The 26,628-nt window shown below is 38.4% G+C and overlaps 1 long non-coding RNA gene across 3 annotated transcripts in view; it reads left to right on the top strand.

Moving 5' to 3' along the window:
* LOC139178610 (uncharacterized) overlaps positions 1 to 26,628 on the top strand; it is a 389,375-nt gene that overhangs the window by 83,492 nt on the left and 279,255 nt on the right. For all 3 annotated transcript variants that reach the window (XR_011563000.1, XR_011562999.1, XR_011563001.1), the window contains exon 2: positions 764 to 1,956. This is a non-coding gene — a long non-coding RNA (uncharacterized lncRNA). The remainder of the gene's footprint in view (positions 1 to 763; positions 1,957 to 26,628) is intronic.

The following is a 26,628-nucleotide window of genomic DNA, read 5'->3' as shown; positions in this document are numbered from 1 at the left end:
CAAGAATTCAAAAGTTTGATAACCTACGTTATTGGTGACACTATGGGAAAAATGGATATTCTTATATATTTCTGATAGGAATAAAAATAATACAATAATTTGGAGGGGAATTTGTCAACATCTAGCAAAATTACAGTGGCCCAGATGGCAAAGAACCTGCCTGCAATGCGGGAGACCTAGGTTCGATCCCTGGGTCTAGATGATCCCCTGGAGAAGGGAATGGAAACCCACTCCAGTATTCTTGCCTGGAGAATCCCCATGGACAGAGGAGCCTTGCGGGCTACCGTCCATGGGTTCACAAATTGTCAGACATAACTGAGTGACTATCCACACACAGCAAAATTATACATACATAACCTTTGAGCTAGTGTTCTAATTTCTAGAGCTCTAGAAGGTACACTAGCAAAATGCAGTAAAGCAGCAAAAATGCAAAGAACCCAAGTGAAAAGCTCTTTAGTTCAGCATTATTTGTGATAGCACAAGTCTGGAAATTTCTAAACTTTTCCCTGTTCATCAACAGGACACTGTGGATGCTACACAATAAATTATCATGCTGCTGTAGAAGAAAATAAGGAATATCTTCTATAGAGGATCTCTAGTATATGTAGTATCAATGGAAAAGAAAATGAGGTGGAGAAAGTGTGCATTTATGTTACTGTATTTTTAAGGGGAGAAAGTAGAGAATACACACGTATTTGAGTGTGTGTGTGTATGTGTGTGTGTCTTAGTCACTCAGTTGTGTCTATTTCTTTGCACCCCCAAGGACTGTAGCCCACCAGGCTCCTCTGTCCATGGGATTCTCCAAGCAAGAATACTGGATTGGGTAGCCATTCTCTTCTCCAGGGGATCTTCTTAACCCAGAGGTGGAACCTTGATCTTCTATACAACAAGTGGATTCTTTGCCATCTGAGCCACCAGGGAAGTGTATATATTTAATGGAAAGTTAAATAAACAGACAAAAATACTTATTATTCTTTGGGAAAGAACATGGTATGAAGGAGACAGAAGCTACATTTCTGTGAACATAATTTGATTTATAGATTTGACTTTGTAACAATGTATTTTATATAATTATAAACAAAATGACATTAAAAATAATACTAAAAACAAAAACAACATAAAATAAATTAATCAAATGTATGAAATTGGTGAAAGTGTTAGTCACTCAGTCATGTCTGACTCTTTGCAACCCCATGGACTGTAGCCTGCCAGGCTCCTCTGTCCATGGAGTTTCCCCGGCAAGAATACTGGAGTGGGTTGCCATTTCCTCCGCCAGGGGATCTTCCTGACCAGGGATAGAACCCAGATCTCCTGCATTGCAGGTAGATTCTTTACCATTTGAGACTGGTAGCACAATCACAAAGAAGGGTGTTATGTCTATTAAATTTGTATTATAGTTAACTAAACCAAAGTTGACTGTATATCTCCAGTGTATTATATACAAAGGACCAAAGGAGAAAACAAAAAAGACAAAATAATATTAAACTGGTTTTGGTAATCATATTGTTGGTGGTAATGCAGGTGCTATTTTGAGACTGGTGAGTATGTGTTGTGGGATAAAATATAATAACTGGATATTAACAGCTGGAATATTTTACATAGGAGAAAAAATATAGATACTAAGATGAAGTATCTTAAAAAATTAATAAAAGTTACAGTTACTTATGAAGTATCTTGATGAAGTTAGTAGTTCTGTAGTTCTGTAGTTCCAATTCAAATCCTGTAGTTCTGGATTTGAATTGGAAATATCAGTGAAAACACATGCTTTATTATATCATTAAAAAAACCAGTTTCCTAGCCCTTTCCACTAAAGTGCTCTGCGAAACAATAATGATCCCAAATCATTGAATATCTTTAGGTACTGATTGTGGTCTCTGTATCTCAATTTCCATTTAAAGAAACCAGACCTTGATGAAGAAACGCAGATTTCACAATCTTGGGCAGAAAATGTACAAGGTAAGCCTGAAATATCTTGTTATATCAGAAAGTAAAGTAATTATCAAAGACAACTAGTGTTGTATCAAAAGGATGAAGGAACCGTCTTGAATAGACTCTTTTTGGATGAACTGTGTAACATTGTCAACATAATTATGAAAAGAATTGCAGTGATCTGAAACACGTCAAACTGGTTTAAATCCATGAATGCGTGATAGCAAAGAAATCATTGGTCACTTTTGGATTATCTAGGTTATCAACTCATTGTTCTGGAAAAAAGATTGCTGCTAAATGGAAGGTATCAAACAGATATTCTTATTTTCTGATTCAAAATATATTCCTGGGTAACCAGATATTTGGTGATGGGAAATGTGTATTTATGAGTATTTCAGCTAATTATGAAGATGGAATAAGTAGTGTATCACTCTTTTGCAATCCTAATAAATTAATGGATCTCAATAATGATCTTCATTGGTTCTTGACATACCATATCAAGAATCAACTAGGTGTTACACACCTCCTACTGAAAGTAAATTATGTCACTTATGAGATACCTTTGCCAAGAAATAAAAAAAAATCTCTAGATTTAGTGTCCAATTCATAGGAAATCCTAGAAGGAGAGGAACATGCTGAATTATACCTTGGGGATGTAATCAGCAAAATCATACTGTGGAATAATCCACAGGGGAATAGACAGCACTTCTTCAGCAAATAAATTGAAAAGAAAGAAAGAGATAAGAGAAGGCACATAACCAATTACAATGTATTGACCTTATTTGGATTCTGATTGTAGCATAAGAACATAAAGAAAAGTGGTGAGGAAAAGAGGGACAGAAAGAAAAAGACACAGACATGCAGAAATTTGACACTTGTAGAGATTTGAACATTGTGTGTATTTTTAATAATATTAAGGAATTATTATAGACTAGAAGCAAGATACCCTAATAACAGTAAACACATCAAATGCCATGTTTTATAAATATCATCCTCTACTCAACAAATGGCTGATTCCAGGTCTGGTTTGGGGAAAGGACAAAATGTCTAGTGCTGAAAAGCGAGAAAGTATTCAAAGACTAATGGTGATATTTCAAAAAGAAACAGAAGCCTATAGAAAAGTTCTTACACTGTCAGAATTTGGAATACTTTGGGCATCAAAAATGAAAGATGTAAGTAATGGCTTACATATTAAATGCAGGAGATTTCTGAGTCCATGATGTACTTGCTATTGTGTCAGTCACTCAGTTATGTCTGACTCTTTATGACCTAACGGGCTGTAGCCCACCAGGCTCCTCTGTCAATGAGATTCTGCAGGCAAAAATACTGGAGTTGGTTGCCATTTCCTTCTCCAGGGGATCTTCCCAACCTAGGGATCGAAATAGCATTTCCTGCATTGGCACGCAGGTTCTATAGCACTGAGCCACCTGGGAAACATGATGTACTTAAAAAAAGATAAATATAGAGAAAGGGAAAATGGAGAGAAACTCCTTTTTTGGAGTGTGGGGAGGAAATACAAACTAATAAAAGTAGAATAGGAGATTCTTCTTTTGAAACTATGTAATACTTGAGTTAGGCAAAGATCATTAATAAATGCTATAACTATTGGATCAAAGGTTTCTGGTTAATGGAATATTCATGTGATAGTGTGGTATCTTCTCACAGATTAACTTCTTATCACAAAAAGAAAAAAGCATGCCTTTAGCAAGTGATCAAATTTATTATTACTAGTACAGGTACTGCTACCAGCGACAATAATATCATGACTTGGTATCAAGCAATAAGAAGTGCATATCATTTATGTACTTAGTGTTCTTGGGGGAAAAAGTTTGAATTTGAATCTAGTACTGAGAAAATAATCTGACATCTCCATATATGAGATAGGCATTAGGACAACTGTTGTAGACTCTTCATAAAAAAAATAAGAATGTCATAGAAAAAAAAAAGAAAATAAAAAAAGCTGCTCTAAAGAGATTAAAGAGACATTACAAGCAAATGCATTGTGTAAAACTTGACTTGGCTTTTGGATGTGACAAAAAGAACTATAGAAAACATTTAAGAAGCTTCTGGAATATTTAAGTAAGGACAGGATATTAGGTGATATTATTGATTATTATCAATATGATATTAGTGCTTTGTTCATGTAGGAGAATGTCTGTACTCTTAGGAATGCTGGCTGGAGTATCTAGGGGTGAAGTGTTTCAGTTTCAAATGGTTCATAAAATGTGCACATATGTATGAATATATGTGTCAGTTCAGTTGGGTCACTCAGTTGCCGACTCTTTGTGATCCCATGGACTGAAGCACTCCCTATATGTATGGAGAAAGATAAAGAATGTGGCAAAATAGTAAAGCTGGTGAAACTTGGTGAAAGTATAGAGGTGTTTATAGTTCTGTGAATGTATTTTTTCCTATAGATTTGAACACTTTTCTAATAAAAATTTGGAAAGAATGAAAACCAAAAGTAATACTTTGTGTATATTAAGAATTTAATGTTTACTTAGATTTGTATGAATAATTTAAAAAATCTTGTAAAGTAGGATTAATTCTTTCTCTTTAGGCAAGATATAGTCAATTGGAATTCTGAATCTATCTTGCATAAATCCTACCATAATTATAAGGATGTCCATTTTCAGTTATTGTAAAACTAAGTAAAGTCATTTCTAAAACAATTAGGTAAAATTACACTAAATGTATTTTTTTCCTTTAATATTTTACATTTCTCTCCTACAATTCACTTTTATTTGAATCTTTCCAAGGCATTCAGACTAATTTTTTATAAAAGAAACAACTCTTTCTTCTCACATTTACATTTCATTAGTCTATATGATATGTAATTAAATATAATTAAAACAACAGGTACAACAAATATTAGCAAGTCTGAGGACAAATACATTTAATGCTTGGTTTAATATACAATTCAACTAGTGAGATCTGAAAAAGTACATGGATGTCTAAAAATACTATACCAGATGTAAGGATTTAATATACTGTAGTATTAGCTGAGATATTCCACAATAACACTGTGAATAGCTGGTTAATTCAACAGATTGCTTCAGTGGTAATTGGTTAGAGAGGGTGCAGCGTAGTGCATACTCCCCAAACCTATGTGGCAAACAGGAGTCAATATTGTTCATACACAGTTAAGTTCTGTTTATATTCATCCTCTGGTCAGATTAGTTTATGAGTAACCTCTTCTGTCTAAATTACTGTCATGGCCCTTCCCATAATTGAGCTAAATAAAATGGCTTTAGAGTTTGTGACGGTCACAAATGGGCACTTTATGTCACTTTTCTTTCCTTTTATTCTGTAACGCTCCACCCACAATAAATTGAAGCTGCTCACTTGGGAATTACTTAGCTTCAGTATCGCAGAGAGCATTGCATAGACTCTTAGAGCTGTTAGTTTTAGTAGTTTTATTGGTTGTTTCTGAGGCAACTCCAATGAATTTCTGACTCTGTTAAAGCAGTATTGTAAGTTTTATAGCTACCACATCAGAATCCTCTCAGAGCTGGGGCTCACTGTGAGAGGACTGTTGCTTTTCCTATTTGACCTTTCCTTCTAAGACAAGTTTTCCCCGCTCTGTGAGCCCGGAGAATGCTGTCCTGAGGAAGACCCTTTCCTGCCAGAGGCACTCCAGACAGCAGGGCTTAGGTTTCTGTCTCTGTTCACTGAACTCGCTGTTCTGCTCTTTGAGGAGACAAGGCTGAGAAGCTGTTGAGGGAGGCTTTCAGCAGATTTGTTAAGAGCCAGCATTTCTCTTCTCTAGAGCATATTGTGCGTAAACGCTACTCTTCCCCTAAGGGCACCTTTCAGGTTCTGGCTTTTTCGGGCAAAGCCACAGACCTTAATTATTTCACTTTCAATCAATTCTGAAGCCTCAAAGACCAAAATTGTCTCTTCAGATCCACTCAGACACCAAAGAGAGGTGTAGGAAAGAAATTGCTGCACATTTTTCAGCAGCTGTAAAACTCAAATTCATCTCTGGCTTTCATTTTCTATGTGGTGATCAGGAATTGAAGCTAACTCTCAAATTAGCAAAAATAAAATGTTTCAGGAAATACCTTGGAGAATACATGAGATTTGGCATGGGAAAAGCTCCTACAGTCACTATGGCAGGCTTTACTACTTACTATTCATTAACCTGCAAGCTAAGCGGAACAGCCAAAAAAAAAAAGTTGAATGCATATACTCTTTCCCCGGTGGCTCAGTGGTAAAGAATCCGCCTGCAGTGTGGGAAACATGGGTTCGATCACGGGTCAGAAAGATTCCCTGGGGGAGGAAATGGCAACCCCCTCCAATATTCTTGCCTGGAAAATCCCACAGACAGAGGAGCCTGGCAGGCTACAGTCCTATAGTCCGTGGGGTCACAGAGTCAGACACGACTTAGTGACTAAACAAGAACAACACCACCAACAACAAATTCAATGTCCAGTTCACTTCTTATACATGGGAGAATTATACTGTCTCTACCCTTAAAGTCAGATGTGGTCATGGGACTTCCCTTTGGCCAGTGAAATGTGGATGCATTTAATTTCCAAAGCTTGAATCTCTACCTCTCTGACTATTGACAAACATAGTTTTCATGTAGTCTTTGAAGATGAACCATCCATATTCTGAATCTGATCACTTGTTCCTTTTGGAAACTAACTGAATTTATTATCCATTTTATACATATACCTCAATTTATTTTTTAGGGGAAAAAAACAGGAATAAATGGATTTAAAAAAAAATGCTTATGCCTTAAGGAAGTCCAAGTGAATTCTTTTGTGTAATCAAATATATAAATATGCATATTATAACATTTTCACACACTGACTTTGTGTAAAGGAGAGCATATCAGATAATCTTCCCTCCTTAGCTGTTGTGTAGCTGTGCTTACTCATCAAACAAATGCTTCTTGAGCACCTGTCACATTCAAAGTCCTGTGGCAAGTCCTGCGTGTACATGTTTAGATGTCACTATAGCTGTGCGTAAGTACTGTGTGTGATTTGCTGCTCTGGACTCAGTCGGTCCCCCCATTCCCCAGTTGATTTGTTGAAGCCCTAATCTCCAATGTGGCTGCATTTGGAGCTAAGGCTTTTAGGTAAATTGAGCTCGTAAGGATAGGGTCCTAATGAGACAGTATTGGTGGCTATAAAGAAGAGAACTTTCTCTACCTCACTCCACATGCACATACTAAGAAAAGTTAATACGAGCACACAGCGAGAAGGCAGTAAGACGAAGAAGCCACAGCTTTAGCTTAGCCCCCAAGATGATAGCTTACACCTTGTCTTGGGATCCCAGGCGAGATGATAGGTGAAAGATGATAGATAAAGCTTATGGTGTTTGGTGAATGCCGGATTTGTGGTCTCCAAAGGAGAAGATTTAACTCTGGGACCAACGACAATCTCAGTCACTTATAGCTTTGTGTACTAGAAATATTATTAAAGTGATAGTAACAGAAAAAAAAAGCTTCTGACATAGACATCAGAAGGGGGTAGAAAGATTACCAGCCTTGCTAGTTTAAGTAGAGCATTATATACTTTTGTTAGCTGCTGAGAATAGAAAAAAATGCCTCAAGGATGTGAAAATTTTTCCCAGGCCCTATCCCATAACACAATCCTAGGATGACATCAGCACAAGAGTAGCCAGAAGGAACAGGTTAACCCAGAGCTCAAGGTTGTGGGAGAAACCAGAGCTCAAGGCTGTGGAAGTTTTACCCAAACCTTCTCCCATAACATACATTCTGAGCTTAAAAAAGCATGTCCTTGAGCAAGAGATACTGCTGCCCACGAGGTCTACGTGTCTAAGGTAAAAGAATGTGAAAAATGAAGAATGTTCATTTCATCCTTAAAGGGCCTTGGTCTCCCTAGCAACATGCCTAAGTTAACTCTCTCAGAAGTCTATGAGCTTGGAAGAGGGTGTTCATCAGAACCCAACCATGCTTATCTTCTCACTTTGATCTTCTAGCTTCCAGAACTGTGAGGAAATAAATTTCTATTGTTTAAGTCAGCTAACTTATGGTTCTTTGTCATGGCAGCCTGAGCTGACTAATACATTTGTCAAATCCAGGGATTTAATAACTAGAGCACCTGTGACTCTTATAAGAAATTAAGGGAAACACAATAATATAGAACTATAATTTGTATGAATGGCTGTAAACTTATGAAATTTATAACCGTAAGAAGTATTAAAGGGAAATAAAATTATAACAAATCTAAAGAACAGAAAAATTCATGAACAATCTGATTCACAATAGTATATTAAGGGAAATCAGAATTCTATACTTTTAAAAATAAAATGGGGAAGAATTTAAAAAAATCTAGCAATGTAATCAATTCATTTTTTCTTGAAAAGGTGCTTCAAAGTCTCCTTAGACAATAATATCTCTACTACGGTTCAAAACTACCTGAGTCAGAATCACATTGGTGTGCTGTTAGATGGATAGTTCTCAGGACAGTATCACAGCATATTCAATTTCTCTGAGGGAATTTTCATTTTAAACAAGTTCTCTTAGTGATCCTTAGACACACTAAAGTCTGAGATCTCCTATTTTAGGCATTGTGGGGCTGCATAAAAATGTGAGTCTTTGTCCCTGCAATGAGTCATCTACTGATGCGTGAAGTAAAGGCAGACCAAGATGGAAAGTGATCAAGTGTTCTAATGTATGATATAGAATATAGGAGTACTATTTTTAGTTGAAGAGATCAATAGGGAATAGAAAGTAGCTACTAGTGATCTGTACCCAGAACTCTGGGACCTGAGAAAGAAAGGGACAATGGACCAGAGCAGTGGGGGAGGCCTCAGTGGCGCGTGCCACCACTTGAAGAGTAAAAATGCTCTCTCTCTTCAACACTTCTTAGAAAATGGCAAAAAAAGAATAAAATTAAGTTTTTCTTTCACAAGGACAGAGAGTGCAGAGAGACTATAGGCGTGGATGAAAAATTTTTGGAGGACAGAAAGAAATGAGGAGGTAGCACTGACTAGACTAGAAGTATGCCAACTACCCTAGATTATACCCGATTACTATAAATATACCATGAACACCCTCTGGAGGCTCAGCCCTTGGAGTGCCACATGTTGCAGAAGATGAGGGAGAGGGATATATAAAGATAAAAGGGGACATGTAAGTGGTTGGACCCTGGCCACCTGTGTTTCAGGAGCACTAGATTTATTCTCTGGATTTAAACTGGAGGAGACTTGAAGTCAGTGACATTAAGCAGAGTAGAGTGAAGTGGCAGGTCAAGGACTAAAACAGGAATTATTGATCCATTTACTGAACAGTGAGATTCTCAGCACCATCTCTCATCTGTACTCTAATCTCAATATCTGACACACAGATATAGTCTCTCCAGTCCTTTACCCCCAACCTTAATACTAAATGGCATTGATTTTTCAAATCTAAGTAAAGATTTGAAGTATCCATTCAGGTATGACATAAATCAAATCCCTTACAATTATATGGTGGAAGTGACAAATAGATTCAAGGGATTAGATCTGATAGATTGCCCGAAGAACTATGGATGGAGACTAGTGACATTGTACAGGAGGCAGGGATCAAGACCATCCCCAAGAAAATGAAATGCAGAAAGGCAAAATGGCTATTCAAGGAGGCCTTAAAAATAGCTGGGAAAAGAAAAGATGCGAAAGGCAAAGGAGGAAAGGAAAGATATACCCATTTGAATGCAGAGTTCCAAAGAATAGCAAGGAGAGATAAGAAAGCCTTCCTCAGTGATCAATGCAAAGAAACAGAGGAAAACAATAGAATGGGAAAGACTAGAGATTTCCTCAAGAAAATTAGAGATACCAAGGAAACATTTCATGCAAAGATGGGCACAACCAAAATCACTGCAGATGGTGACTGCAGCCATGAAATTAAAAAATGCTTACTCCTTGGAAGGAAAGTTATGACCAACCTAGATAGCATATTCAAAAGCAGAGCCATTACTTTGACAACAAAGGTCCATCTTGTCAAGGCTATCGTTTTTCCTGTGGTCATGTAAGATGTGAGAGTTGGACTGTGAAGAAGGCTTAACACCGAAGAACTGATGCTTTTGAACTGTGGTGTTGGAGAAGACTCTTGAGAGTGCATTGGACTGCAAGGAGATCCAACCAGTCCATTCTGAAGGAGATCAGCCCTGGGGTTTCTTTGGAAGGAATGATGCTAAAGCTCCAACTCCAGCACTTTGGCCACTTCGTGCGAAGAGTTGACTCATTGGAAAAGACTCTGATGCTGGGAGGGATTGGGGGCAAGAGGAGAAGGGGACAACAGAGGATGAGATGGCTGGATGGCATCACTGACTTGATGGACGTGAGTCTGAGTGAACTCCGGGAGTTGGTGATGGACAGGGAGGCCTGGCGTGCTGCGATTCATGGGGTCGCAAAGAGTCGGACATGACTGAGCGACTGAAATGAACTGAACAGAACAGAAGCAGAAGAGATTAAGAAGAGGTGGAAAGAATACACAGAAGAACTATACAAAAAAGATCTTCATGACCCAGATAACCACAATGGTGTGATCACTCACCTAGAGCCAGACAACCTAGAATGCAAAGTCAAGAGGGACTTAGGAAGCATCACTATGAAAAAAGCTAGTCGAGGTGATGGAATTCCAGTTGAGCTATTTCAAATCCTAAAAGATGGTGCTGTGAAAGTGCTGCCCTCAGTACGCCAGCAAATTTGGAAAATACAGCAGTGGTCACAGGACTGGAAAAGGTCAGTTTTCATTCTAATCCCAAAGAAAGGCAATGCCAAAGAATGCTCAAACTACTGTACAATTGCACTCACCTCACAACACTAGCAAAGTAATGCTTAAAATTCTCCAAGCCAGGCTTCAACAGTACGTAAACTGTGAACTTCCAAATGTTCAAGCTGGATTTAGAAAAGGCAAAGGAACCAGAGATCAAATTGCCGACATCCACTGGATCATGGAAAAAGAAAGAGAGTTCCAGAAAACCATCTATTTCTGCTTTATAGACTATGCCAAGACCTTTGACTATGTGGATCACAACAAACTGTGGAAAATTCTGAAAGAGATGGAAATACCAGACCACCTGACCTGCCTCCTGAGAAACCTGTATGCAGTTCAAGAAGCAACAGTTAGAACTGGACTTGGAAGGACACACTGGTTCCAAATCAGATCACATCAGATCAGTCGCTCAGTCGTGTCCGACTCTTTGCGACCCCATGAATCGCAGCACGCCAGGCCTCCCTGTCCATCACCAACTCCCGGAGTTCACTCAGACTCACGTCCATCAAGTCAGTGATGCCATCCAGCCATCTCATCCTCTGTTGTCCCCTTCTCCTCTTGCCCCCAATCCCTCCCAGCATCAGAGTCTTTTCCAATGAGTCAACTCCTTGCATGAAGTGGCCAAAGTACTGGAGTTGCAGCTTTAGCATCATTTCTTCCAAAGAAATCCCAGGGTTGATCTCCTTCAGAATGGACTGGTTGGATCTCCCTGCAGTCCAAGGGACTCTCAAGAGTCTTCTCCAACACCACAGTTCAAAAGCATCAATTCTTCGGCATTCAGCCTTCTTCACAGTCCAACTCTCACATCCATACATGACCACTGGAAAAACCATAGCCTTGACTAGACAAACCTTTGTTGGCAAAGTAACGTCTCTGCTTTTGAATATGCTATCTAGGTTAGTCATAACTTTCCTTCCAAGGAGTAAGCGTCTTTTAATTTCATGGCTGCAGTCACCATCTGCAGTGATTTTGGAGCCCCCAAAAATAAAGTCTGACACTGTTTCCACTGTTTCCCCATCTATTTCCCATGAAATGATGGGACCGGATGCCATGATCTTCGTTTTCTGAATGTTGAGCTTTAAGCCAACTTTTTCACTCTCCACTTTCACTTTCATCAAGAGGCTTTTGAGTTCCTCTTCACTTTCTGCCATAAGGGTGGTGTCATCTGCATATCTGAGGTTATTGATATTTTTCCCGGCAATCTTGATTCCAGCTTGTGTTTCTTCCAGCCCAGCATTTCTCATGAAGTACTCTGCATATAAGTTAAATAAACAGGGTGACAATATACAGCCTTGCCGTACTCCTCTTCGTATTTGGAACCAGTCTGTTGTTCCATGTCCAGTTCTAACTGTTGCTTCCTGACCTGCATACAAATTTCTCAAGAGGCAGATCAGATAGTCTGGTATTCCCACCTTTTTCAGAATTTTCCACAGTTAATTGTGATCCACACAGTCAAAGGCTTTGGCATAGTCAATAAAGCAGAAATAGATGTTTTTCTGGGACTCTCTTGCTTTTTCCATGATCCAGCATATGTTGGCAATTTGATCTCTGGTTCCTCTGCCTTTTCTAAAACCAGCTTGAAGATCAGGAAGTTCACGGTTCACGTATTGCTGAAGCCTGGCTTGGAGAATTTTGAGCATTACTTTACTAGCGTGTGAGATGAATGCAATTGTGCAGTAGTTTGACCATTCTTTGGCATTGCCTTTCTTTGGGATTGGAATGAAAACTGACCTTTTCCAGTCCTGTGGCCACTGCTGAGTTTTCCAAATTTGCTGGCATATTGAGTGCAGCACTTTCACAGCATCATCTTTCAGGATTTGAAATAGCTCAACTGGAATTCTATCACCTCCACTAGCTTTGTTCATAGTGATGCTTTCTAAGGCCCACTTGACTTCATAGTCCAGGATGTCTGGCTCTAGGTTAGTGATCACACCATCATGATTGTCTGGGTCGTGAAGATCTTTTTTGTACAGTTCTTCTGTGTATTCTTGCCATCTCTTCTTAATATCTTCTGCTTCTGTCCTTTATCGAGCCCATCTTTGCATGAAATGTTCCTTTGGTATCTCTGATTTTCTTGAAGAGATCTCTAGTCTTTCCCATTCTGTTGTTTTCCTCTATTTCTTTGCATTGATCACTGAAGAAAGCTTTCTTATCTCTTCTTGCTATTGTTTGGAACTCTGCATTCAGATGTTTATATCTTTCCTTTTGTCCTTTGCTTTTTGCTTCTGTTCTTTTCACAGCTGTTTGTAAGGCCTCCCCAGACAGCCATTTTGCTTTTTTTGCATTTCTTTTCCATGGGGAGGGTCTTGATCCCTGTCTCCTGTACAATGTCACGAACCTCAAATCAGGAAAAGAGCATATCAAGGCTGTATATTATCACCCTGCTTATTTAACTTATATGCGGAGTACATCATGAGAAATTTTGGGCTGATGGAAACACAAACTGGAATCAAGATTGCTGGGAGAAATATCAAAAACCTCAGATATGCAGATGACACCACTCTTATGGCAGAAAGTGAAGAACTAAAGAGCCTCTTGATTAAAGTGGAAGAGGAGAGTGAAAAAGTTGGTTCAAAACTCAACATACCGAAAACGAAGATCGTGGCATTTGGTCCCATCACTTCATGGCAAATAGATGGGGAAAGAGTGGAAACAGTGGTCAATTTTATTTTTTTTGGCTCCAAAATCACTGCAGATGGTGACTATAGCCATGAAATTATAAGACGCTTACTCCTTGGAAGAAAAGCTGTGTCCAATGTAAACAGCATATTAAAAAGCAGAGACATTGCTTTGCCAGCAAAGGTCCATCTAGTCAAAGCTATGGTTTTTCCAGTAGTCATGTATGGATGTGAGAGTTGGACTGTGAAGAAGGCTGAGCACCGAAGAATTGATGCTTTGAATTGTGGTGTTGGAGAAGACTCTTGATAGTCCCTTGGACTGCAAGTAGATCCAGCCAGTCCATCCTGAAGGAAATCAGTCCTGAATATTCATTGGAAAGACTGATGCTGAAATTCAGTACTTTGGCCACCTGATGCGAGGAACTGACTCATTTGAAAAGACCCTGAAGTTGGGAAAGATTGAAGGCAGGAGGAGAAGGGGACGACAGAGGATGAAATGGTTGGATGGCATCACTGACTCAATGGACATGAGTTTGAGTTAGCTCTGGGAGTTGGTGATGGACAGGGAAGCCTGGCGTGCTGCAGTCCATGGGGTTGCAAAAGTCAGACTGAGTGACTAAACTGAACTGAGCTGAAGAATTGATCCTAAAAAATATTGGAACAATACCTTCAAAATTTTAAGAGTCTGTGCCCATACTATTAAGAGATTAATCAAATAGGATAAATCAAGTAGGTAGAATAAAAGTATTTTTCAGATATATATGTATTCCAAACATTTATCTTTTTAGAAGACAGTTGGAGAATGTATTTTAACCAGAATAAGGGAATAAACCAAGAATAGGAAGACACTGAATCCAGGAAATGGGTTTGAATATAGGAGAATTTCAAAAGCAAATTCAGCATACATCTACACAACCAGGACACAATTAGGTCTAGAATGCAGTTGAACATAGATTGGAAGAGGGGCTAAGAGAAATGGGACTGAAGATGAAGTCAGATGCTCATAGCTTTTGAATCATGCATATATTCAATAATATTTCAAGAGACTGCTAGCAGTGTTCCATCCTTCCATTTTCTTTTTACTGTAGTTGGCTTTGTATAAAATGAATATTTTTATACTTATCTTTTCATCTTTCTTTATGGCTTCCATTTTTAATGTAAGAAGTATTCCTTCTTAAATGATATAATCAAACATTATCAGTGATTGGAGTGATTAGCACATAGTTTTTTTTAATATTACGATTTGAATCATTTTTCATGGACCTTATTAAAGAGTAAGAAAAAAAAGCTACTAACATTTACATAAATAAATCTAGGTGATTTTTTGTTACCTTTTATTTACAAATATTTTAGAAGTTTAGTACAGTATTCTCCAGATTGGTCACTAACTTGGTAAATTGGAAAGACTGATTTTCCATTTTTATGGGGAAAAATAACAGTAACCACCATTTACAGCAAGGAATTTGCATTAAGCAATGCCTTAAAATAATTTTGAAAGGTATTTATTTACATCTCAAGTATGACTTCTTTCTAAAATGTTCAAAGTCTCATTTCACAGCTGCAATTAAATGACTTTTTAGGATAAGGCTTCATTTGGCTGTATTATGTTAATAATCAGCTAGATGATGTATATCTTTTCCATCCTTATGTACCCATGAATTATTCAGAAGTGCTCTCTTGCAAATGAACAGTAGAGAAATTCAGTTCCCTTTCCCCCCAAAAGGGTCAGACACGCTTTAGTTTAGAGAAGAGAAAAAGAGAAAAAGTAGATTCTTTCCTTTTTAGATCTTTTAAAATTCATTGAACAGTCAGAAATTACCTAAAAACCCAAAAGTGAGAAAATGCCCAAGTAAACTATAATACTTCTACATGACAAAATGATGCAGCTCTCAAAAACTGATTGGAAAGGCAACATAGCTATATGGGAAAACGTTTACATCAAAAAATAACCAAAAAAAGAAAACCTTTGATATAAAAATGTGTGCACATGATCATTTCAACTGAAAAATAGTCATAGAAAAAATTCCAAAAAATACAACAAAATAGTAATGACAGTCATGTTACTACAATAGGACTATAGGTGATTTGTTTCCTCTCTGTATTTTCTGAATTTTCTTTAACCTAATAGTATCCTTATGATGAGAGAAAGCAAAACAAGCACACCCTTATTGAATGACTAGTGTTTGCTAGAGACTGGACTGTATGCTGAAGATATAAAGATGAAAAGATATGCATAGCGATATATAAGATAAATCAAACATTGCCTGGTGATACTAAAACGTATTCTGTCAAATTACCACAAATTTTATTGATATTTTGTTAAGGAGAATGTTAAATACCTAGTAGGTGCTTTTCATGTGTCCCTTGTCCAGTCAACTCCACAGTCATATGAAGAAGATGATTCTATTTTATAGACAGCAAAGTCAATCTTAGAGAGGCTGTGTAACATGTCCAAAGTGACATTAGTTAAAAAGAAACTGAGTTTGGCCTGATTAAAAGTCCATCCTCAGTCATTTACCAAGAATGCATTAAACACCGACTCTGTGTTTTAACTATGGAGATTGCTCTAGATTGCTGCTGCTGCTGCCTTGTCGCTTCAGTTGTGTCCGACTCTGTGTGCGACCCCATGGATTGCAGCCTACCAGGCTTCTATTTCCATGGGATTCTCCAGGCAAGAACACTGGAGTGCGTTGCCAATTCCTTCTCCATGCTCTAGTACTGAAATGAGGAAATCAAACACCTTGTCTTCCTGGAGTTTGTATTCTAGTGTGAGAAGACATAAACAACAACAACAAAATTTTAAAATGGTATATTAGAAGCTAAGAATGCTTTAGAGAAGACTAAAGCAGAGAAAGGGGATAAAGTTGTGGAGCAGGGAATGAGGGGTTGTAGGTCTGTGTAGGATAATCACGGAAGGCCTGGCTGAGAAAGCAATGTTTGCGTTGAGGCCTGAAAGAGTTCAGGGATTGATCCAACTCTTTGAGAAAGCTTTTAAGACAGGGGAATGGTAAGCATTAGGGTTTTGAGACCAAGGAGACCAGCATGCAACAGTGAGGAGAGGAGAACAAAATGAAATAAAGGAACAGGAAGCCCGAGACTTAGAGTTTTGTAAGGCAGGAAACCACTGTGGGTTTAAGCTTTATCTGACTTAGTTTTGAATGGGTCATTCTGGCATCCATGTGCAGGAAAGCCTGTAGGGAGACCTGAGAGGAGGTAGGAGATTGATTAGGAGGCTACTGAAGTGAGAGATGATGGTCAGCTGTACCTGGATAGGAGAGGAGCAGAGTCAAAAACTGGACTTCCCAGGTGGCTCAGTGGTAAAGGACACCCCTGCCAATTCAGGAGACACTGGTTTGATCCCTGGGTTGAGAAAATCGCGTGGAGGGGGAAATGGCAACCCATTCCTGTATTCTTGCCTGGAGAATCCCATGGACAGAGGAGCCTGGCAGGCTATCGTCCATGGACTCTCAAAAAAGAGTTGGACATGACTGAGGACTAAACAAACTATGAGGACCAGAGCTGTCAAGTTAGCCTGTTTCTTGCATTTCTGGCAGAAAATGAGTGTCACGTTTGTTTCATCCCTAATAGCAACCTGTAATAATATGAACACCTGTATGACTTCACTAAGTTTCACCAATTTTAATATTTTGTCACATTTTTAAATCTCTCTCCATATTTGTATACATATGTACACACACAATATGTGTGTGTTTTATGAACCATTGGAAAACAGGTTGTAGATACTGCAATACTGCAGCCCTAGTCTCATGGGGGATGCAGAATAGCCCAAGTGGACACTGTGCATACAGTGGGTTTCTGTCACAGCTGAGGGCCCGCAAACTTAGGAAACCCCAATCTAATGGACCACGTGCAAACTTGCCTAGCCTTTGCTTTCTTTGGCAATGTTATCTGTGTTATTCTGGCTATTCTGGGAGGCAAACAGACCTGTCCTCTGTTTTAGAGTGGACGTTATCACTATCTTCCAAGGATGTTTGCTACACAAACCTTCTTGAAAAGATAGTCCAGGACAAAACCTACCAGTGTCTTCCCTTGTAAAATTGGCAGAAGTGTAATGGAGAACTGTCTCTCAAAAAGAATATAGTGTAAAGTGGCTTAATTCTGGAGGTATTTTTCAAATAGAGTCCAGACCAGATGTGATATGTAAGAGAGAGTCCAGAACAATGCTATGGTTTTTGCCAAGCCCTATAGTCGGTGCTCCAGGTATGATGGCAAATGAGATATTCCCTTGGAATTTACCTCCACACTGAGAGGCAGACTTGAAGTAGCTATACATGCCACATAAGTGAAATAATTAACTTATGTTACATATAGTTTCCAGGGATTTCATTTCTGTTTAAAAACTTGTGGTTTTATTTAAACAAGATAAAATTACAGCCAGCATAGAAAGGGAGGGGCAGATTAGGTCCCATCCATGTAGTCAAGTGTGCTGCCTTCTGGAGTTAATTTCATCCTTGTCATCTTTTTTTTTTTTTTTTTTTTTTGAGAAATATTTTTCTTAAATTTTTGCCTTTTTTCAGTAGATACACTTAGCATTTATTTTTGTCAGTAACCTAGAGAGGCTTAATTTGGAGAAAAGACATTAAAATTGTAAAAAGATTCTATTTTAGGAACAAAATTATTTTACTCAACTTGCTTACAGACATATTTGGAGGTTGACTGTAATGAGACATTGTCATATGTGGAAAGCCATCATTAATTTTATTTCTTAGTGGTTTCTTGTGTATCTCTACCAAATAGAATAAAAGCTCTGAAAAGGAAGTTTGTTTTGTTTGTGGACACATTCTCAGCTCATAGAATATTTTTTTTTTTTTTTTTAGATTTTTTTTTTTTTTAATTTTTTTAAAATTAATTTTATTTTATTTTTAAACTTTACATAATTGTATTAGTTTTGCCAAATATCAAACTGAATCCGCCACAGGTATACATGTGTTCCCCATCCTGAACCCTCCTCCCTCCTCCCTCCCCATACCATCCCTCTGGGTTGTCCCAGTGCACCAGCCCCAAGCATCCAGTATCGTGCATCGAACCTGGACTGGCATCTCGTTTCATACATGATATTTTACATGTTTCAATGCCATTCTCCCAAATCTTCCCACCCTCTCCCTCTCCCACAGAGTCCATAAGACTATTCTATACATCAGTGTCTCTTTTGCCATCTCGTACACAGGGTTATCGTTACCATCTTTCTAAATTCCATATATATGTGTTAGTATGCTGTATTGGTGTTTTTCCTTCTGGCTTACTTCATTCTGTATAATAGGCTCCAGTTTCATCCACCTCATTAGAACTGATTCAAATGTATTCTTTTTAATGGCTGAGTAATACTCCATTGTGTATATGTACCACTGCTTTCTTATCCATTCATCTGCTGATGGACATCTAGGTTGCTTCCATGTCCTGGCTATTATAAACAGTGCTGTGATGAACATTGGGGTACACGTGTCTCTTTCACTTCTGGTTTCCTCAGTGTGTATGCCCAGCAGTGGGATTGCTGGATCATAAGGCAGTTCTGTTTCCAGTTTTTTAAGGAATCTCCACACTGTTCTCCATAGTGGCTGTACTAGTTTGCATTCCCACCAACAGTGTAAGAGGGTTCCCTTTTCTCCACACCCTCTCCAGCATTTATTATTTGTATACTTTTGGATCATAGCCATTCTGACTGGTGTGAAATGGTACCTCATAGTGGTTTTGATTTGCATTTCTCTGATAATGAGTGATGTTGAGCATGTTTTCATGTGTTTGTTAGCCATCTATATGTCTTCTTTGGAGAAATGCCTATTTAGATCTTTGGCCCATTTTTTGATTGGGTCATAGAATATTGTCTGGTATACAATAGGTGTTTAATAAGTAGCTTTTAAATGAATATATGATATATATGTATTATTTTGTATTTTTCTTAAACAGATTTCCCTAGTATTAATTTCATTTGTAGATGTTTTAATGTCTATTACCTTTTTATTTCTTTTTTGTATCATTACTGTTCTTTAAGTATTGGGTATTTAGATGTTTCCCAAATGTTTACAGTGATGCAGAATAATGAATGTTTTTATGTATATTAACTTTTTTTTAATTTATTTTTTTAACTTTACAATATTGTATTGGTATATATCAACATGAATCCGCCACAGGTATACATGTGCTCCCAATCCTGAACCCTCCTCCCTTCTCCCTCCCCATACCATCCCTCTGGGTCGTTCCAGTGCACCAGCCCCAAGCATCCAGTATCGTGCATCGAACCTGGACTGGCGACTCGTTTCACATATGATATTATACATGTTTCAATGCCATTCTCCCAAATCATCCCACCCTCTTCCTCTCCCACAGAGTCCAAAAGACTGTTCTATACATCAGTGTCTCTTTTGCTGTCTCATATACAGGGTTATTGTTACCATCTTTCTAAATTCCATATATATGCGTTAGTATACTGTATTGGTGTTTTTCTTTCTGGCTTACTTCACTCTGTATAATCGGCTCCAGTTTCATCCACCTCACTAAAATTCCTTTTGAACTGTCTCTTAAGTATAAACTCAGAGCAATGAATCAGAGATAGTAACATCATCATTATGTTCCCTGCATGTTGTCTTTTCCAAAAGGGCGGGGACAGTTTTCACTGGACAAGTGCCCCTGTTTCACCTCAACCTCCACTCCATTAGCACTAGTGGTGATTTTTCTCTTAAATCTCTCCCTCTTTGCAGGCAGAAATAGAGGATCAAGTATGGTTTTATCAGTTTTTATTTCTTGTCTCTTGATGCTGTATATATTTCCGTGTTTATTCATTTTTTCCTCTGATGTGAGCTGTCTGTTCATACACTTTGCCCAGTGAGCTGCTTGTTAAATCATCTAGTTCCTAAGTTGTAGGCAGAATGAGGACATTTAGGTTTTCATGAAGCGTTCTCCTTGGTGGCGGGATTGTCTCAGATGGCAGCTCTAGGTGAAGTTCTCCTGGTGAGGCTGGGAGGCAGGAAGCTAAGAGAGGGCCTCTCTGAAGCTAACCCCCCGGGCATAGAAGATTTCCTTGCCTGGTGAAAACCTCAAGCTACCACCATTTGGTTACATTTCCTCTTTCAATAGATATCTATGGAGCTTTCTGCTTTGTAAATGGAAAAGTAAATACCCAGTTATATTGTGTTGTAAGTATGATACAAATGGGCAAGAGAACATAATGAGGAAGGGATGTGTGCTCGAAAGCCTTACTCAGTCAGCGGAGTCTTTCTGAGGAAATGGCGCTTAGCCTGAAACACAAAGGAAGAGATATATCCATAAGGTTATCTACTATGGCATATCTCTGGTAGAAGCACAGTGTGAAATGCCATTACTCTAGCCTACAGGACCAGCCTGTTCAGCTGAGTTGTAATATCCTGTGGGTCAGAAAGTCGCTTTCATCTCCGTGCCACTCCAGATGATTGTGCTAGGTCAGAGAGATGAAAGAATAATGTTCCTCTTTAAGTCCCTCACACGCCCGGCCACTCGGTGATATATAGGAAATAACCTGTGCTTATTTGAGACTGGCCATTTAGTTAGATAACCTCTGCTTGTCTGAGGATCAAATAATAAGATAATCGCTGTGTATCTTTTCCTCCCATTCTTTCCATATGATTGAAATGCTTACAATCATCAGAATTCAGACGGATTCACTTTCTCCTGATTTTATGAATCATGCTGCAAGAGCAGCTAACACAGCATAATACACAATACAGTCATAAGGCAGTCTGCATAAAAGCAATCTCAAGTCACATAAATGCTTCATAAAGAGTCCCTATCTGTACACAACATCTCCTACAGTATGCAGGAAAAATGATAATCAGTATCTTATAGCTGACTTCATTTGGTTTTCTGACTTTGATTACTTCTGTATTTTGTCTTATCTGTTTACACTTACACTTAACATATGGATACTTGGGGGCCAGGTTGGTCCTTTAGAGGTAAGAAGGGTTTGAAGCCATCTTGCTATTACTGTTAATTTAAATATTCCTATAAAAGTCCACACTGTAATGAAGCAAGAATACTACCAAGTATAAAATAGGAGATTTTATTTTTAGAACATTTATCAGTTTATTTCACATTCCACATGTAACTCTCTCTCTCTATTATAGTCTGTAATGTCTGAGGAAGCATGCATGTATAGTCCATTGACAAGAAAAAAATATGGTCTTACTGGTAACTGCAAACATTCTCAGAATCCGATGCACACGTGTGTGCTCAGCTATGTCCGACTCGTTGCAACCCCACGGGCTGTAGCCCACCAGGCTCCTCTCTTTATGGGATGTTCCAGACATGAATCCTGGAGTGGGGTGCCATTTCCTTCTCCAGGGGATCTTCCTGATCCAGGGATTGAACCCATATTTCCTGCATTGACAGGCAGGATATTTCACTGTTCTTATTGCACTGTTAGTCTGTTTGAGTCCGTTTTAGCCCCCTTCTCCCCACACATCTTCTGTCATCCCTTCTTCTTTTACTCGTCTGCCCACTCCATGTGGCCAGAGCTGGGAAAGCTACTGTTCCTGGGTCTATTCTGGAAGGCAATGAGGAATCAGAGTTGGTGGCAGCTCAGAGCCTTCCCTGGGATTTGGGTTAAACTTTTCAGATTCTATGAAATGGAATCTGGTATATAAGATCAGTCTCTCTGGTGTTACTAGCACAACCCTCATAGCAGAAGTCTGATGTAACTGTGTCAAAAAGGACCCTGTCTACTGAGAGGGAGGCAGAGGAAGAAAAAAAAAAAAGGTGAAGGGGACAGAGAACCTGGATCTGTCATAGATGATTTGCCAGACTTCTTTGAAGTCGATGAATTCCTTGGTAAACCTCTCAGAGCCACTTCACCAGAAGCACATCTTTACTAAAAAATGCTTTTTAAGTTCACACGAGGTAATCACAGTTCCATCTTAGCAAAGAAATTTAGTGAAGCAAGCACAATCAAGTTATTCGCACAATCAATAAAAATGACTCGGGTACTTATCTTTTCTCGGGTCTCTGTAATGTGTGTAAAAGAAATTATTAACCCAACAGCAAAACATAGTTTTACTCCATAGGTGGGAAGAAAACAATTATTCTTAGAAGCTGCTATTTGTTAGTCTGAAAGATTCATTTAAAATTGTAGTTGCACTGATACAGCACGGTTAACTTGACAGCAAAAGTAACCGCAAGTTAAGCTCTCACACACTCTGACCAGCTCTCCAGGATGCTGCCAACTGCAGACTTCCCAGTGGCATTCTCAATGATTCATCCTCATATAAAAGACAAACCGAACACTGAGCTATATTCAAATCTTAATTCTTTCAAGTTTAATCCATCATTAAAAAATATACAGGTGAAACTGTCTAAACCTTAACATCTTACTGCATTAAAACTAACTTGCATTAAGATAAAAGTTACTTGTCTAAATTGTTGAAATATGTATTCGTGAATGCCTAATTTTCTAGATTTTTCCTGAAAATATATTAAAGTTATATCATGACCAAGAATTTGTATGCATTTATCTTGTAATTATCTTAATTACACTAAATATCATCATTGCTTTTCAAAGAGACTGCCGTCTAGACTTTATATCAAGCTTTTACTCCAGGAACTGAAGAACTTTTTCCTTTGTAAACTATATAAAAAGATGCTGCATATTATGTACCAAGAAAAATGGTTGTTTTTGTTCCCCCTAAAGTGCCAGAAGAATCTCTTTCATCTCCTGGCATGCTCTCAAGCTCATTACTGCTTCAACATTTGAACTTGTCACCTCTCCAGACTCATCTATTTGCATTTCATCATCTTCTGACAAACCGTAAGGTTTTCTAAAAAAACTCCTTGGATTTTCTGTATAAGTCCTTTTTGTGAGATTCAGAAAGTGAATTTTCTGAATTCTGAATTTTCTGAATTCAGATTCAGAGATTCTTTAAAGCTAATTTTTAGTAGATTTGAATAAAATAAGTCTATGAAAGGATGACCACACTTTAAATATCTGTCCATATTTCAATTTTTATTAGAACATTTTTCTTTGCTTACAACTTTGACTCTGTTAGAACTTATTTTTTTATCCTACCCCTAAGAATGTGAGAAGATGGGAATATGCCTTGATATCTCACCAGAAACAAACAGCAGAAAGCCCTGGGGATCCAGCATTTCCAACACTGCATTCTAGTGAGAAATATATAATTAATTTTAGAATTACTCAACTCATTGAATTTGCAGCTCCTCTACTACCTTAATTTATTTTTTCTCCTTTACCCACCTTTGGAGAATTACTCCGCTTTGAACTTTTCCTTTCATGTAACTTTTAGGTTCTCTGAGTATGTGGAGAAGGAAATGGCAACCCACTCCAGTATTCTTGCCTGGAGAATTCCATGGACAGAAGACCCTGGCGGGCTGTAGTCCGTGGGATCGTAGAGTTGGACATAACTGAGCGACTTTCACTTAGGTTCTCTGAGTATAGTCCTGCGAATTTCTGGGGCTGTTATTATACTCTGAAGGTGAAGGAAAGACTGTCTTTACATGTGTTTGTTTGAGTGTCCCCAAGCTGGGCCTTCTTCATCCTGAGGACCACAGTACTACTAGGCACAGTAAATATTGGTAGAATAGGGTTCAATGTATTCTGTGTAGCCTGCAGACAACGTTACATATTCAAAGGATCATTGCTGGGTTCACGTCTTTCAGAGTGTCTCATGTTGACCCCATCCCATTGCATAGCTGGAGCCACCCTCTCTACGAGGAGCAATCCACGTTTGCTTAGGTGCTGTTGTCCATGAGGTTGCAAAGAGTTGGATACAACTAAGCGACTGAACTGAATTGAACACCCTCTTTCTGTATCATTTATTTTAATAGATTAGAAGAATACTTCTCTTTGTGCCAGCTCATTTCTCAATTTAGACAGAAGAATATCAGTTTGCCTTTGGCTTCTTTCAAAGCCTTTCCGCTATGGTTTGGAATGCTGTTTTGAAGACATGGCAGGGTCAACTGGAAAAGCCAAGGGCCTATCTAGGTCTCATCCTCAAATTGCCACTGAAGGAAAGTACCTCAGGACTCCTTGGTGAAAGTAAAAAGGTCCCTAAATTCAAAGAAGTATTTCTGGAGGAAATAAGAACATTTTTGATGAAGTGACAACATTTTGCTCTCTACTTCAAGAAGTTGAGGAAATATTGCTTTTGTGGGAGACTCTTTCTCTGGGCAGGGCTACAGCTGAGTGGACCACTTCAAACACTTGGGAAAACTTGTGAACAATTGAGAGAAATCACTAAAAATCAAGAAATACTGCCTTGCTTACAAAGATTTCCATTCTCCTTCCTAAACATCCCCAACTCCTTTGATTTGTCACAAAAGCATCTGCTCTGGCAAACGTAATTTCTCTCCACACAACCTGACCTGCATGAAAATGAAAAACAAAGGAACAGAGTTAGACAGGTTTATTTAAAGTTGATTTATTAATTCTCATTAGGATTTCTCTGACATAGAGCCCTTAAGCATAAGTTTATATCCTGCCAACATCCCTTTATAGAGTTTTTATACTTTAGGAACATTTTCTAAGGGAATTATAAAGAAATAGAAGATATGGCCACTAATTTCCCCTACTAACTGGTGGTGGAAAATATAACTGAAATGGCTTGAAACTAAATATGTCAATACAACATAATAATTCCACTATGCAATTAAGGTAGAACAAGCTCTCGGGTGGCCTAGATGCTCCCAGATTTAAAGAGTTTCATGCTATGCACTGAAGTCTTAATAACCTCTCCCTCTGCCTCAGAACCACTCCATCAGAGTTTCAGATGCCCCAGAGCCGCTGGACCCTCAGATCAGGTTCAGGTCCCACAATGTACTCCTTTCTTGACATTATGAGGGTCATTTTATTGGCCAGGGAAGCTGCCTCATGTTGTTGGTTTGGAATGATAGTTCAAAGGTGACTTGAAGTATGTTGGATAGTCAACTAAAACACTTCTATAAGTCTGGATGCTGCTGCACACTTGGGTGACATTTTTGGGGTATTAATTAATATTGCTCTCAAGCGTTTTATTAGCAATGTTATTTTAAAAAATTCCCTTTGTTTCTCAAATTCCAAATATTATACGAACTTGTGAATAATGCAAATGATTCAAGTTATATGTGTATGCAGATGTGTATATGCTTTATATGAAAATTGAACAAATTTGTATCTCTCTGTCCTGATAGCCTGAAATAATACATTCCATAACCTTCTCCTTCTGTTTATAAATATGTTGAAGCATACAAGCACAGATTGTTATTGAAATAAAATCATGCTGTATACTATTTGCCTTTTCACCTAAAATCACAGCCTTACAACTCACTAGTCATGGTAATAATATTATTTTTAAGGACTTACCAACATATATATTTTAATTTTCTATAATTGAGATCTTAATACTTCCTGTGGGACATTTATTTTTGATTTTAACTTTTATCATTATTAACATTGTAAATTTTCATTTCAATAATGCTGTACAGATCACAAACTCTTCTTACATACACCATTTTATTTATTATTAAACACTCTGTGATATGGTTATTAATTCTATTTTACTTGATCAGAAACCTTAGAGAAGTTGACGCCTTCCATGCATCTTAAAGCTAATAAACGTAGAATCAAGATTCAGATAGGTCTTGTCTTACTCACTCATCCCTTCAGTTCAGTGCAGTTCAGTCGCTCAGTCATGTCCGACTCTTTGCGACCAAATGGACTGCAGCATGCCAGGCCTCCCTGTCCATCACCAACTCCCAGAGCCTACCCAAAATCATGTCCATTGAGTCGGTGATGCCATCCAACCATCTCATCCTCTGTCATCCCCTTCTCCTCCTGCCTTCATTCTTTCCCAGCATCAGAGTCTTTTCAAATGAGTCAGTTCTTCACATCAGGTGACCAAAGTATTGAAGTTTCAGCTTCAGCATCAGTCCTTCCAATGAATATTCAGAACTGATTTCCTTTAGGATGGACTGGTTGGATCTCCTTGCAGTCCAGGGGACTCTCGAGAGTCTTCTTCAACATCACAGTTCAAAAGCATCAATTCTTCGGCACTCAGCTTTCTTTATATGCAACTCTCACATCCATACATGACTACTGGAAAAACCATAGCCTTGACTAGATGGACCTTTGTTGGCAAAGTAATGTCTCTGCTTTTTAATATGCTGTCTAGGTTGGTCATAGTTTTTCTTCCAAGGAGTAAGCGTCCTTTAATTTCATGGCTGCATTCACCATCTGCAGTGATTTTGGAGCCAAAAACAATAAAGTCTGCCACTGTTTCCATTGTTTCCCCATCTATTTGCCATGAAGTGATGGGACCAGATGCCATGATCTTAGTTTTCTGAATGTTGAGCTTTAAGCCAGCTTTTTCACTC

This window comes from Bos indicus, chromosome 22 (assembly GCF_029378745.1).
Source record: "Bos indicus isolate NIAB-ARS_2022 breed Sahiwal x Tharparkar chromosome 22, NIAB-ARS_B.indTharparkar_mat_pri_1.0, whole genome shotgun sequence".
Lineage (NCBI taxonomy): Eukaryota > Metazoa > Chordata > Mammalia > Artiodactyla > Bovidae > Bos > Bos indicus.
The sequence above is the reverse complement of the archived record's forward strand: the minus strand, read 5'-3'. Positions and strand labels throughout refer to the sequence as shown.